This window comes from Capricornis sumatraensis, chromosome 4 (assembly GCF_032405125.1).
Source record: "Capricornis sumatraensis isolate serow.1 chromosome 4, serow.2, whole genome shotgun sequence".
Lineage (NCBI taxonomy): Eukaryota > Metazoa > Chordata > Mammalia > Artiodactyla > Bovidae > Capricornis > Capricornis sumatraensis.
In genome coordinates, this window is record NC_091072.1 from 92,846,688 (window position 1) to 92,859,138 (window position 12,451).

The 12,451-nt window shown below is 36.5% G+C and overlaps 1 protein-coding gene across 3 annotated transcripts in view; it reads right to left on the bottom strand.

The window, feature by feature from the left end:
• Positions 1–12,451, bottom strand: part of MSRB3 (methionine sulfoxide reductase B3) — a 183,619-nt gene that overhangs the window by 102,809 nt on the left and 68,359 nt on the right. The window lies entirely within an intron of this gene.

Below are 12,451 nucleotides of genomic sequence, written 5' to 3' on the forward strand. Positions count from 1 at the left end.
GAGCAACTGAACTGAACTGAACTGAACTATCAATAACCTCAGATATGCAGATGACACCACCCCTATGGCAGAAAGTGAAAAGGAACTAAAGAGTCTCTTGTTGAAAGTGAAAGAGGAGAGTGAAAAAGTTGGCTTAAAACTCAACATTCTGAAAACTAAGATCGTGGCATCTGGTCCCATCACTTCATGGCAAATAGATGGGGAAACAATGGAAACAGTGACAAGACTTTATTTTGGGGGGCTCCAAAATCATTGAAGATGGTAACTGCAGCCATGAAATTAAAAGATGCTTGCTCCTTGGAAGAAAAGTTATGACCAACTTAGACAGCATATTAAAAAGCAGAGATATTACTTTGCCAACAAAGGTCCATCTAATCAAAGCTATGGTTTTTCCAGTAGTCATGTATGGATGTGAGAGTTGGACTATAACAAAAGGTAAGCTCTAAAGAATTGACACTTTTGAACTGTGGTGTTGAAGAAGACTCTTGAGAGTCCCTTGGACTGCAAGGAGATCCAACCAGTACATCCTAAAGGAAATCAGTCCTGAATATCCATTGGAAGGACTGATGCTGAAGCTGAAACGCCAATACTTTGGCCACCTGATGTGAAGAACTGACTTATTGGAAAAGAGCGTGATGCTAGGAAAGATTGAAGGCAGGAGAAGAAGGGGACAACAGAGGGTGAGATGGTCCTCCAACTCGAAGGACATGAGTTTGAGCAAGCTCAGGGAGTTAGTGGTGGACAGGGAAGCCTGGCATGCTGCAGTCCATGGGGTCACAAAGAGTCGGACATGACTGAGCAACTAAACTGAACTGAACCATCAGTTCCTTTCTCTGAATGTGGTCCATTTTATCTATAAACCTTTTAAAGCAAGGGTTTTATACTGAACCACAGAGATAGTCTGGCCAACTTGTGAGATAGGGACTGTCAATTATCCATTGTCTCCTGGATTTCTCTAGATCTGCCTTTATGCTGGACAAGCAACATCATCTCCATGCTCTGCAGCAAATTGCTACTTGTTAGAATCAACTCTGATCTGTAATAACTACCAGAATATGAATCACCCAGCAAACAGATATAACTTCGCAGAATTTTAAAGCATTACTCACCTAAGACCTTCTGATCTCTGTTCTAAATTAAGTGGCACGCCTCCCTTTCTCTACCGAACTTTAGGTCTGAAAGCCACAATTTATGTCAATCCTTACAATATTTTCGAATCAGTGCTCCACATTTACGGACTGTTTTTTCCACTACAAAACATTTCAACATTATTTACTTAATCCCCTCAGAAGTTCTTGTGACATGGGTATTATCCTCATCTTACAAATGAGGAAATTAAGGCTCAAAGAGGTTAAGTAGCTTATTCAAAATCACACACAGTAAGTGAGGAAAGTTGTGACTTTAACCTCGTCTCTTGCACTTTAATCATACCTTTCTCCACTTTAAAATCCAAGTATAGTCACTTGGTCATCGCCAGAAAATTAGCACCAATTAACAGCAAAGTGCGATAGCTACCAGATGGTGAATTGCTAAGCACAAAGAGCAATCACCTAGAATCTGGGGAGGCATTATAACATAATACAGGAGCTAAGGAGTGGTCTCCTTGGGGTAAGGCAGCCCTGAACTGGGGCCCTAGCTCCATCTCTGACTGCCAGTGTTACCTTGAGTAAGTTACATGTCCTTTGTGAGCTTTAATTTTATATTTCAGTTACAAAGAATAAAGGAGATAATTTTCTTTAAAGGGCTATAATGTTGTAATGTTGGCAGTGATGAGTCTTCATTCAATTAAAAAAAAAAAACCCTAATTCAAACACAATAAACAGTTTACTGAAATAAATCTATTCAGAAATAAATACAAACCTTCTGACTTTGGTGTTCCATCCTTCATCAGTTACCTCCAGATGTCTAGAAATAGGGTTATGTGAAGACTATGGGAAGATGGAAGACAGTCACAAGGAGGGAGGAAATTTGAAATGATGCTTGAAGTGGAAGCCCAGAGGAGGTATGCAAATAAAGGTTAGAGATAAGTGTAAGCGCTCAGTGACTGCCTCCCCTTGGTTATCATCATCACCAATCATTCAGGGATAGGAGAGACAGAAAAAAGAAGCAACAACTTACAAAAGAAGGCAGTAAGTCAAGTATCTACTTGAGATGGGAATAGATTATTAAATGGACATAATTTATATTAAACTTATAATTTAATCACATTCATACAGAATGTGAAATTACATTCCACTTCATTCTTTCAAATTATCACTGGAAATAAAAAGATAACTAGTAAGGACCTACTGTATACCACAGGGAACTCTACTCAATACTCAGTAATGACTTATGTGGGAAAAGAAAAAATGTGGACATATGTATAACTGATGCACTTTGCCATACAGCAAAATCTAACACGATATTGTAAATCAACTATACTCCAATAGAAGTTTTCTAAAGGATAAAGGTTAAAAAAGAAAAGTCATCAAACCTATGTTCAACAGATATAAATAAATAAATAAATTGGTGTTTGTAACATTGAGTAAAGTGAAGTGAAGTGAAGTGAAGTCGCTCAGTTGTGTCCAACTCTTTGCGACCCAAAGGTCTGTAGCCTACCAGGCTTCTCAGTCCATGGGATTTTTGAGGTAAGATTACTGGAGTGGGTTGCCATTTCCTTCTCCAGGGGATCTTCCTGACCCAGGGATCAAACCCCGGTCTCCAGCATTGCAGCCAGACGCTTTACCCTCTGAGCCACCAGGGAACATTGAGTAAAGGTAATATTAAAAAAATATTTTTCTTATTGCTCCCCGCAAAATATGTATCTTTTTAAAAGAATTAAAAGAGTAGATAAGCACACAAAAAAGTCACGTACAATCCAACCACACAGATAACTACTGTTAGCATTTAGTATATAGCCTTCTAAACTATTTTCATGTATATGGAAATATGTGTATTTTACAAACATAGGGTCATATATAATTATTGGTTTGTAAACTAAGTTTAAATTTTTTTCCAGATCACCAAATATTGTTTTGCAATACTAGTTGAAATGCCATATACATTTTCCCAGATCATTTAGCTAGCCCCCTATTTTAGAAATTTAAAGTATTTCTTTTTTTACTACTAAAAAAAGGGTGATTAAAAGCATTCTTGTAGCTATATCATTATGCATAAGCATGGCTTTTCAGCATAAATTCCTAGACATGTATTTGCTAGATTAATGGCATGCAGACTACAAAGACTTTTTGACATAACTTATTAAACTGTCCAGAAAGTTACTAGCAGTGCTAATTTCCCAGACCTTGACCATCACTGGATTTCATGATACTTGAAATGTTCACTAATTTGATATATAAAAAACTATTCCTCCTTTTACTCCTTTTTAAAAATTACTAACAAGTGAATAATTTTTGCCTATACTTATTACCTATATTTCTTATTTTGAAAAATATGTTTATATCTTCTGCCCATTTTTCTAATGTTTGTCTTTCTTAATTGATTTGAATATTAATTTTCTGTTTGTCACACGGATTGTGTATATACTTTTTCCAGTTTGTTTGCCAGTTTTTAAAATAATATTTTGATTTATAGAAATGTAAAATATTTAGGTAATCCAGCTTAATATTATATACTTTTTCTTTTTAATTTCTGCTTTGGGAATCTTGTTTAGAAAAGCTTACTTCACCCAAATGTTATACCAATTTCCTACTCACAGTTTCCCGTAGAACTTGTATGGTCTTACTGTTAATATTTCAAGTTTTTATTCATCATAGACTTCATTGGATAAGATATATTTATAAGATACTGGGTTGTAAGATCTTGAGAGTGGGAGTCTAAATTTAGTTTTTAAATATCTTGTTGGTTGCCCCAACACTATATATGTATTTCATTGATTCTATTTGGCATTTTTATTTCATACATGTTAACATCTCTGAAACCTGAATGTGTCTATAATAAACATTTCACAATCTACTTGGCAAGTTTTTTCTTTTCTTAGTGTTACTTGAAATAATAATAAATCCTTTAATTAAGGGCTTCTTAGATTTGACAAAACATAGTATTTCCTTCTAAAATTTCACTAAGAGTTTCTTTTTTAATTAAAGAATGCACTTGGAATTTTTATAAAATCTCTCCTGGGAATATACTAAAATTTTCTATAAGTTATTCTAGTACTGAACTATTCATACATTCCTAAACTAAGACCTACTTTACCATGGCATGTTACTCATTCAACACAGTGTTGGTCCTTATATCTATTTTCATAAATAAGATCAGTCTATAGTTTTCCTTTGTAATGTCTCTGTCACATTTTGGTTTTAGAGGTATGTTCAGTTCAGTTCAGTTCAGTTGCTCAGTCATGTCCAACTCTTTTCGACCCCATGAATCGCAGCACACCAGGCCTCCCTGTCCATCACCAACTCCCGGAGTTTACCCAAACTCACGTCCATCAAGTCGGTGATGCCATCCAGCCATCTCATCCTCTGCTGTCCCCTTCTCCTCCTGCCCACAATCCCAGAGGTATGCTACCTTTGTCAAAGAAGTTGATAAGCTTCTCTTTTCTGTGATTGACACAGTTTATACTAGCATAGGGATAATTTTTTTTTCTGTAAAAGTCTAAGCTGGTTTGTGATAACTCTTGATTTGTTATAGAGTTACTGGTCAATTCATTTATAATTCTTTAGTCAAATTTTTTATTTTTAGAAACCTAGGATGAGATTTTAAATTCATGAGAATAGGGTTTTACATAGTATTCTCTTACATTATAATATTTTCTGTATCTGATTTTATCCCATTTTCATTCCTAGTGTTTTGACATTCCTATGTTCCTGTTTCTTTTCTATTAGACTTGATAGAAATGGTTCTCTTCATTGGTCTATTAGAAGATGAACCTTTTGGATTTACTTAATTCTAATATTTTATTTTTCAAGTTAATTTATCTAAGTGCTTTTAATATCTTCTTTTTGCCTCTGATTTTCCACCTGATTGCCTATGATGTGCCTAGATGTGGCTTTCTTTGAATTCATCCTGCTTCAGTTTTGTAGCACTGTTTGAATCTGTGACTTTTTTCCTCAGTTTGGGAAAATTCTTGACTATCATGTTCTTCAAATATTGCTTCTTTCCCATTATCTTTTTCTTCCCTTTCTGTGGCTCTAATATATTAAACCTGAAACTGTATCTTATATTATCTTAGCAATACCTTTTCATATTTCTAGCTCTCTTAGCTTGTCTGAATCTATTCTACTTACCTGTTTTCTGTTCATTAGCCCTGCATTCTTCTATGTCTCATACAATATGAAATTCATCTCGTGTTTATATTTCAGTTATTACATTTTCAGACCTAGAACTATTTTATTCTAAACAACAGATTTGTGTTCTCTGGTGAAATTCTCCATCTTGCCATCTATTTTCATGAACATATTAATCACAGTTATTTTAAAGTCTGTGCCTGATGACTTGACTATCTAGATATCTGAGCCATTTACAGACCTGTTTCTTTTGTCAATTTATTTCCCTTGGTCCTTTACTTTGGTATGCCTGGTAATTTTTGATGAATGCCAGACATTGTGTATGAAAAATTGGACTCTGAATGATGATGATGTAATCTTCTACAGAGGGTTTATCCTATTCTCTGATAGGCAGTGGAAATGGGGTGGGGAAGAGGGGAAAGATTAACTTAATCTAATCAGGGACTGAACTCACTTGGGGTTGGGTTGCAGTTTTTGATAAATTTGGTCTACCTTTGATTTGTCTCCATTATACTGGTGTGCTAAAGCTCAAAAGAGTCTATTGTTAAATTTTTTAAATCTTTGGGATATAGTTGCTAAACATAAACAATATTAAAAACAAATTATATAAATTTAGAATTAAATTATAAACAAAGATAATACATACTCTAAATTCACCACTTCTAAATTTTTAACTAAATTTAACTGTTGTTCTATGCTATTTACATCTGTGTATTTGTATTACAAAAATACTATATAATGGTGTTACTACATATCTCTTGTCAACTCCACATTCAGTAATGTAAGAGTTGTAACTTGAAATAGCCTAAGGTGGAAGTATCTGCACCACAAGAATCAGCAAACCCTACAAACTAGGGTTTATCATTTTGTAGATTGTTTGGATCAGTTGTTCTCAACTGTTGGTAATTTTGGCTGCCCCACCCCACCCCAGGATATGTGACAATTCTTGGAATTATATTTGTTTGTCATGATGGTGGGGAGGGGGTGGGAGAAAAAGAGGGGCAAGAGCTACAGCTACCTAGTGGGCAGAGAATAAAGATGGTCTAAACATCCTACAACGTACAGGGCAGCCCCCTATGACCAGATATTATCCAGCCCAAACGTCAATAGTACTGAGGCTAAGAAATCCTAGTCTACTAGCATTTCTGTTTCTAAACATCTGCAATCTTTACCTTTCTCCCATTGCCTAGAACTGGCAAACGCTTTTGAGGAAAGAAGTGAGCATTTTATCCCAGTTTATTTTGTTGTTTCAGTTGTAATTTTTCTAGTCTTTTGAGTCACTATTTAGTTCAGTTGTTTTTAATCTTTCTTATATTTAATAAACATGTCTGACTACAAGCTTTTCATTTGATATCACTTTCAGTAGCTGACCTTGTCTATTTTCACCTTCTTCTCTTTTCAGTGTGTCCTTGTAAAAGGTCCCAGCCATGGACATTTCCATCTTTCTCTTAGTTGGAATACGTGTATCTTTGCAGTTGCAAGAAGTGCTATTGTTGAAAGAAGCATCCACTAAAATTAAGTTCCCTGAGGGGTCTATAGATGTTACTTTGAAAAGTGTGGTAGGGGGTAACAATTTAGAGACTCCAAGTTTTTAAATATACTTCTAACATTCCAGTATCAACTTGAATCATTTAACTCTGCTGTTACTCTTGATTTACTGGAACTAAAGCCATTTATTTAATAAATAATTTAAGTAGCCAGGATATGTAGAGTCTTAGCTCAGTTGGTAAAGAATCCACCTGCAGTGCAGGAGACCTGGGGTCAATCCCTGGGTTGGGAAGATCCCTGGAGAAGGTAAAGGCTATCCATTCCAGTATTCTGGCCTGGAGAATTTAATGGACGGTATAGTCTATGAGGTCGGAAAGAGTCAGATACTACTGAGCGACTTTCACTTTCACGCCCCTGCACAGGGTGCAGATGTTAGCTGCAAAAATCCTACGTCATGACCTCTTCTCTCTAGAGGTTTCCAGATTTGTTAGAGACAGACTTATAAATAACTAATGTATTAAAACTCTCAGTTACTTCATCTAAGTTCCATTATTTGGGGAATTTAGAATCCAGATTAAATTACTGGATAGAAACTGACTTAATTTTAGATTTGTATGCTACTTATATTTTACCAGGTAAAATTTTAAAGGTGCAGTCTTCACAAACCTTATTTATATTTATACCTTTATATCCTTTAAAGTAATTAAAAATTAAAAAAAAAATTTTTTTACCTCGCTGCACAGCATGTGGGATCTTAGTTCCCCAAGCAGGAATCAAATCTGCACATGCTGTATTGGCAACGTGGGGAGTCCTGATGACTGGACCACCAGTGAAGTCCCTTAATTATTTTTTAAATTGAAGTATAGTTAATTTACAATGTTGTGTTAGTTTCAGATATATGGCAAAGTGAATCAGTTATACATATATGTACATATGTTTGTTCTTCAGAATCTCTTTCATTACAGGTTATTAGGACTATAGTTCCTCATAGGTCCTTATGGTTTATCTAGTTTATATATAATAGTATGTATATGTAGGGAGAAAGTAGGGAAAACCACTAGACCATTCAGGTATGACCTAAATCAAATCCCTTACGATTATACAGTAGAAGTGAGAAATAGATTTAAGGGACTAGATCTGATAGGTTGCCTGATGAACTTTGGACTGAGGTTCGTGACACTGTACAGGAGACAGGGATCAAGACCATCCCCATGGAAAAGAAATGAAAAAAAGCAAAATGGCTGTCTGGGAAGGACTTACAAATAGCGGTGAAAAGAAGAGAAGCGAAAAGCAAAGGAGAAAAGGAAAGATATATGCATCTGAATGCAGAGTTCCAAAGAATAGCAAGAAGAGATAAGAAAGCCTTCCTCAGCGATCAATGCAAAGAAATAGAGGAAAATAACAGAATGGGAAAGACTAGAGATCTCTTCAAGAAAATTAGAGACACCAAGGGAACATTTCATGTAAAGATGGGCTCGATAAAGGACAGAAATGGTATGGACCTAACAGAAGCAGAAGATATTAAGAAGAGGTGGCAACAATACACAGGAGAACTGTACAAAAAAGATCTTCACGACCAAGATAATCACGATGGTGTGATCACTCACCTAGAGCCAGACATCCTGGAATGTGAAGTCAAGTGGGCCTTAAAAGGCATCACTACAAACAAAGCTAGTGGAGGTGATGGAATTCCAGTTGAGCTGTTTCAAATCCTAAAAGATGATGCTGTGAAAGTGCTGCACTCAATATGCCAGCAAGTTTGGAAAACTCAGCAGTAGCCACAGGACTGGAAAAGGTCCGTTTTCATTCCAATCCCAAAGAAAGGCAATGCCAAAGAATGCTCAAACTATCACACAATTGCACTCATCTCACACGCTAGTAAAGTAATGCTCAAAATTCTCCAAGCCAGGCTTCAGCAATACGTGAACCATGAACTCCCTGATGTTCAAGCTGGTTTTAGAAAAGGCAGAGGAACCAGAGATCAAATTTCCAACATCCGCTGGACCATGGAAAAAGCAAGAGAGTTCCAGAAAAACATCTATTTCTGCTTTATTGACTATGCCAAAGCCTTTGACTGTATGGATCACAATAAACTGTGGAAAAGTCTGAAAGAGATGGGAATAACGGACCACCTGACCTGCCTCTTGAGAAACCTGTATGCAGGTCAGGAAGCAACAGTTAGGACTGGATATGGAATAACAGATTGGTTCCAAATAGGAAAAGGAGTACGTCAAGGCTGTATATTGTCACCCTGCATATTTAACTTCTATGCAGAGTACATCATGAGAAATGCTGGGCTGGAAGAAGCACAAGCTGGAATCAAGATTGCCGGGAGAAATATCAATAACCTCAGATATGCAGATGACACCATCCTTATGGCAGAAAGTGAAGAGGAGCTAAAAAGCCTCTTGATGAAAGTGAAAGAGGAGAGTGAAAAAGTTGGCTTAAAGCTCAACATTTAGAAAACTAAGATCATGGCATCTGGTCCCATCACTTCATGGCAAATAGACGGGGAAACATTGGAAACTGTCAGACTTTATCTTTTTGGGCTCCAAAATCACTGCAGATGGTGATTGCAGCCATGAAATTAAAAGACGCTTACTCCTTGGAAGAAAAGTTATGACCAACCTAGATAGCATATTCAAAAGCAGAGACATTACTTTGCCAACAAAGGTCCATCTAGTCAAGGCTATGGTTTTTCCAGTGGTCTTGTATGGATGTGAGAGTTGGACTGTGAAGAAAGCTGAGCGCCGAAGAATTGATGCTTTTGAACTGTGGTGTTGGAGAAGACTCTTGAGAGTCCCTTGGACTGCAAGGAGATCCAACCAGTCCATTCTAAAGAAGATCAGCCCTGGGTGTTCTTTGGAAGGAATGATGCTAAAGGTGAAACTCCAGTACTTTGGCCACCTCATGCGAAGAGTTGACTCATTGGAAAAGACTCTGATGCTGGGAGGGATTGGGGGCAGGAGGAGAAGGGGACGACCGAAAATGAGATGGCTGGATGGCTTCACCGACTCGATAGGCGTGAGTTTGAGTGAACTCCGGGTGTTGGTGATGGACAGAGAGGCCTGGCGTGCTGCGATTCATGGGGTCACAAAGAGTCGGACACGACTGAATGACTGAACTGAACTGATGTATATGTTAATCCCAAACTCCTAATTTGCCTCCCCCCATCACTATTCCCTTTGGTAATCATGAATTTCTTTGTTTTCTTTGTCTATGAGTGTATTTCTGCTTTGTAAGTAAGTTCATTTGTATCTTTTTCTTAAAGTCTACATGTAGGTGCTATCATATGCTATTCATCTTTCTCTGACGTATTTCACTTAATACAATAATCTCGAGGTCCGTCCATGTTGCCACACATGGCGTTCCACTCTTTCTATGGCCAACTAATGTTCCATTGTATACATGTCCCGCATCTCTATCTGTCCATCTGTCTCTGGACATTTAGGTTGTTTCTATGTCTTGGCTACTGTAAGCAGTGCTGTTATGAACACTGGGGTTCATGCATCTTTCCTAATTATAGTTTTGCCCAGGAGTGGGATTGCAGGATCATATGGTAACTATTTTTAGTTTTTCCAGAACCTCCACACTGTTTTCCATAGTGCCTGCACCAACAGTGTAGGAGGGTTCCCTTTTCTCCACACCCTCTCCAGCATTTATTATTTGTAGACGTTTTGATGATGGCCGGTATGACAGGTATGAGGTGATACCTCACTGCAGTTTTGATTTGCATTTCTCTACTGACTGCTGATATTGAGCATCTTTTCAAGTGCCTGTTGGCCATCTGTATATCTTATTTGGAAAAATGTCTATTTTTTTAATCAGGTTGTTTGCCTTTTTGCAAGCCAGATGAGTTGTGCTTTATATCTTCTATAGCATGCTTATGTGTTTATTTCATTTGGTACAGAAGTACTATCAGTTAGAAAGGGCTAATGTTATTCTTACCATTTTACAGATGAGAAAAACGAGGTAGAATGTTTAAGTAACTTGTTCATGGTTATGCAGTTAAGTCCGTGCTGGAACTTCATAAAACTTGATTTCCGCTTGGTACTCTGGATAGCTTCTGCACTTTTCCTTATGCAGTCACTTATCCATGTATAACACACACTGACATGTATCTGAGTGAAAATTTATGCAATTCTCATTGAACTGATGACCATGTTTTGAAAAAAGTATTATTCATTTATAAGAAGAGCAGCTTTGTGGACTGCCTTAGAAGTACTGGCTAAAATTGTACATTATAAACTGTCTTTAAATAATTTCAAAGTCTGTGAATGGGAATAACAGATGTTCATTAATTTTCTGATGTATTTTCATATAATCAGGATAAATTTACATGAATTATAGTTTTAAAAATTTTGCCTATTATGTTTCCCAATTTATTATCCATTCTAATTCACTAAGAAAAAACTAATCTATTTCTGTCTACATTGGAGAAATTAACTAAACAACTAGGATTTAGTTTAGGAAATAGAAGGCAAGATTACCTTTCCGCATTCCTCCCCATTCCAAGATACACAGACAGTCTTGTACCCAGTTTCAACTATCCAAAGATTTTATGTGTAATTATCACTTCAATTTTTCTATATGTGTCTATGTAGTTTTTAATAAGAGAAATGCAGTTACAATTATCTTTGCATATTGTCAGACTTTGAATCATGCCTTACTATAGTTTTCAAGTTTCTCAAACTGGAGTTGTTCTTTATGTTATGCTATGCTTTTATGATTTTACTATTTATGCTTTTCTTTTTCTTCTGATGGTTTAATGAATCAGGTTTAATTAGTCAGAAAAACTAACAATATTTTTCTCTCCCTATCTTTGCCAGTAATTCCATGAAGTACTTTTCTTTCATTCTAGCTGTGGTCTTGCCCTGAGCTTTCAGGTGATGTGAAGATAGAACAGTAATTCTCTACATTACAGATGTTTTTCCTGTATATCATTGTATGTATGGACAAGACAGAAAGGATCAATGGAAAGAGAAAAGTTGATTTGGTATTCTCTTCAAAATAACATATGAGTTATTTAGATATAACAAAAGTTTAAATCACTACTCAGAAACCTAGTTCATTTCATAATGGTTTCACTGTACTGGAGAGCTTACTTTGTTAAAGGATTTAGAATGAAGTGAAGGGCAATTCAGGTCTTTTAAATTCAAGTTAAATGTAATTTGTTGAAGGTTAAGAAACATTTGCCAGAATTATGAGCAATTTCCAGCTAGAGTTCTATAAAAAGAAAGCTTGAAGTTAAATTCATGCTACTCTTCCTAGTAGAATTCCATAGTGACTGGAATGGTTTCTGAGTAGATATCATATGGCTAAGAAAAAGATTGGAAAAATGGAATTTGAATAGAAAGTAAGGATGAAAAACTCCTTCATTCTTCCCCTATCTCCTCCCCCTCTGTGCTTCCAACACACAAATACACACACACACACACACACACACACACACACACACACACACACACCACTCTATCAGAAGAGGGAAAGCTTATGTTGAAAGTCTCCTTTAGTAATAATAAATGGAATAGAATAGTTGAATAAATTGTATGTGGCACTGAACTGGAATTTCTTCAGTGAAATGGCTTATGTTCTTAAAGAGCTGAAAAAAGGCTTAAATTTTCTAGTAGCCTGGAATAAGATTGCACGGGAGGCGCATGTGAAATGCAGCATGTGTGAACAGTTTTGCAGCAGAGTCCCATCTGAAACATAGCAACATAGCTGGAGCAGTGACT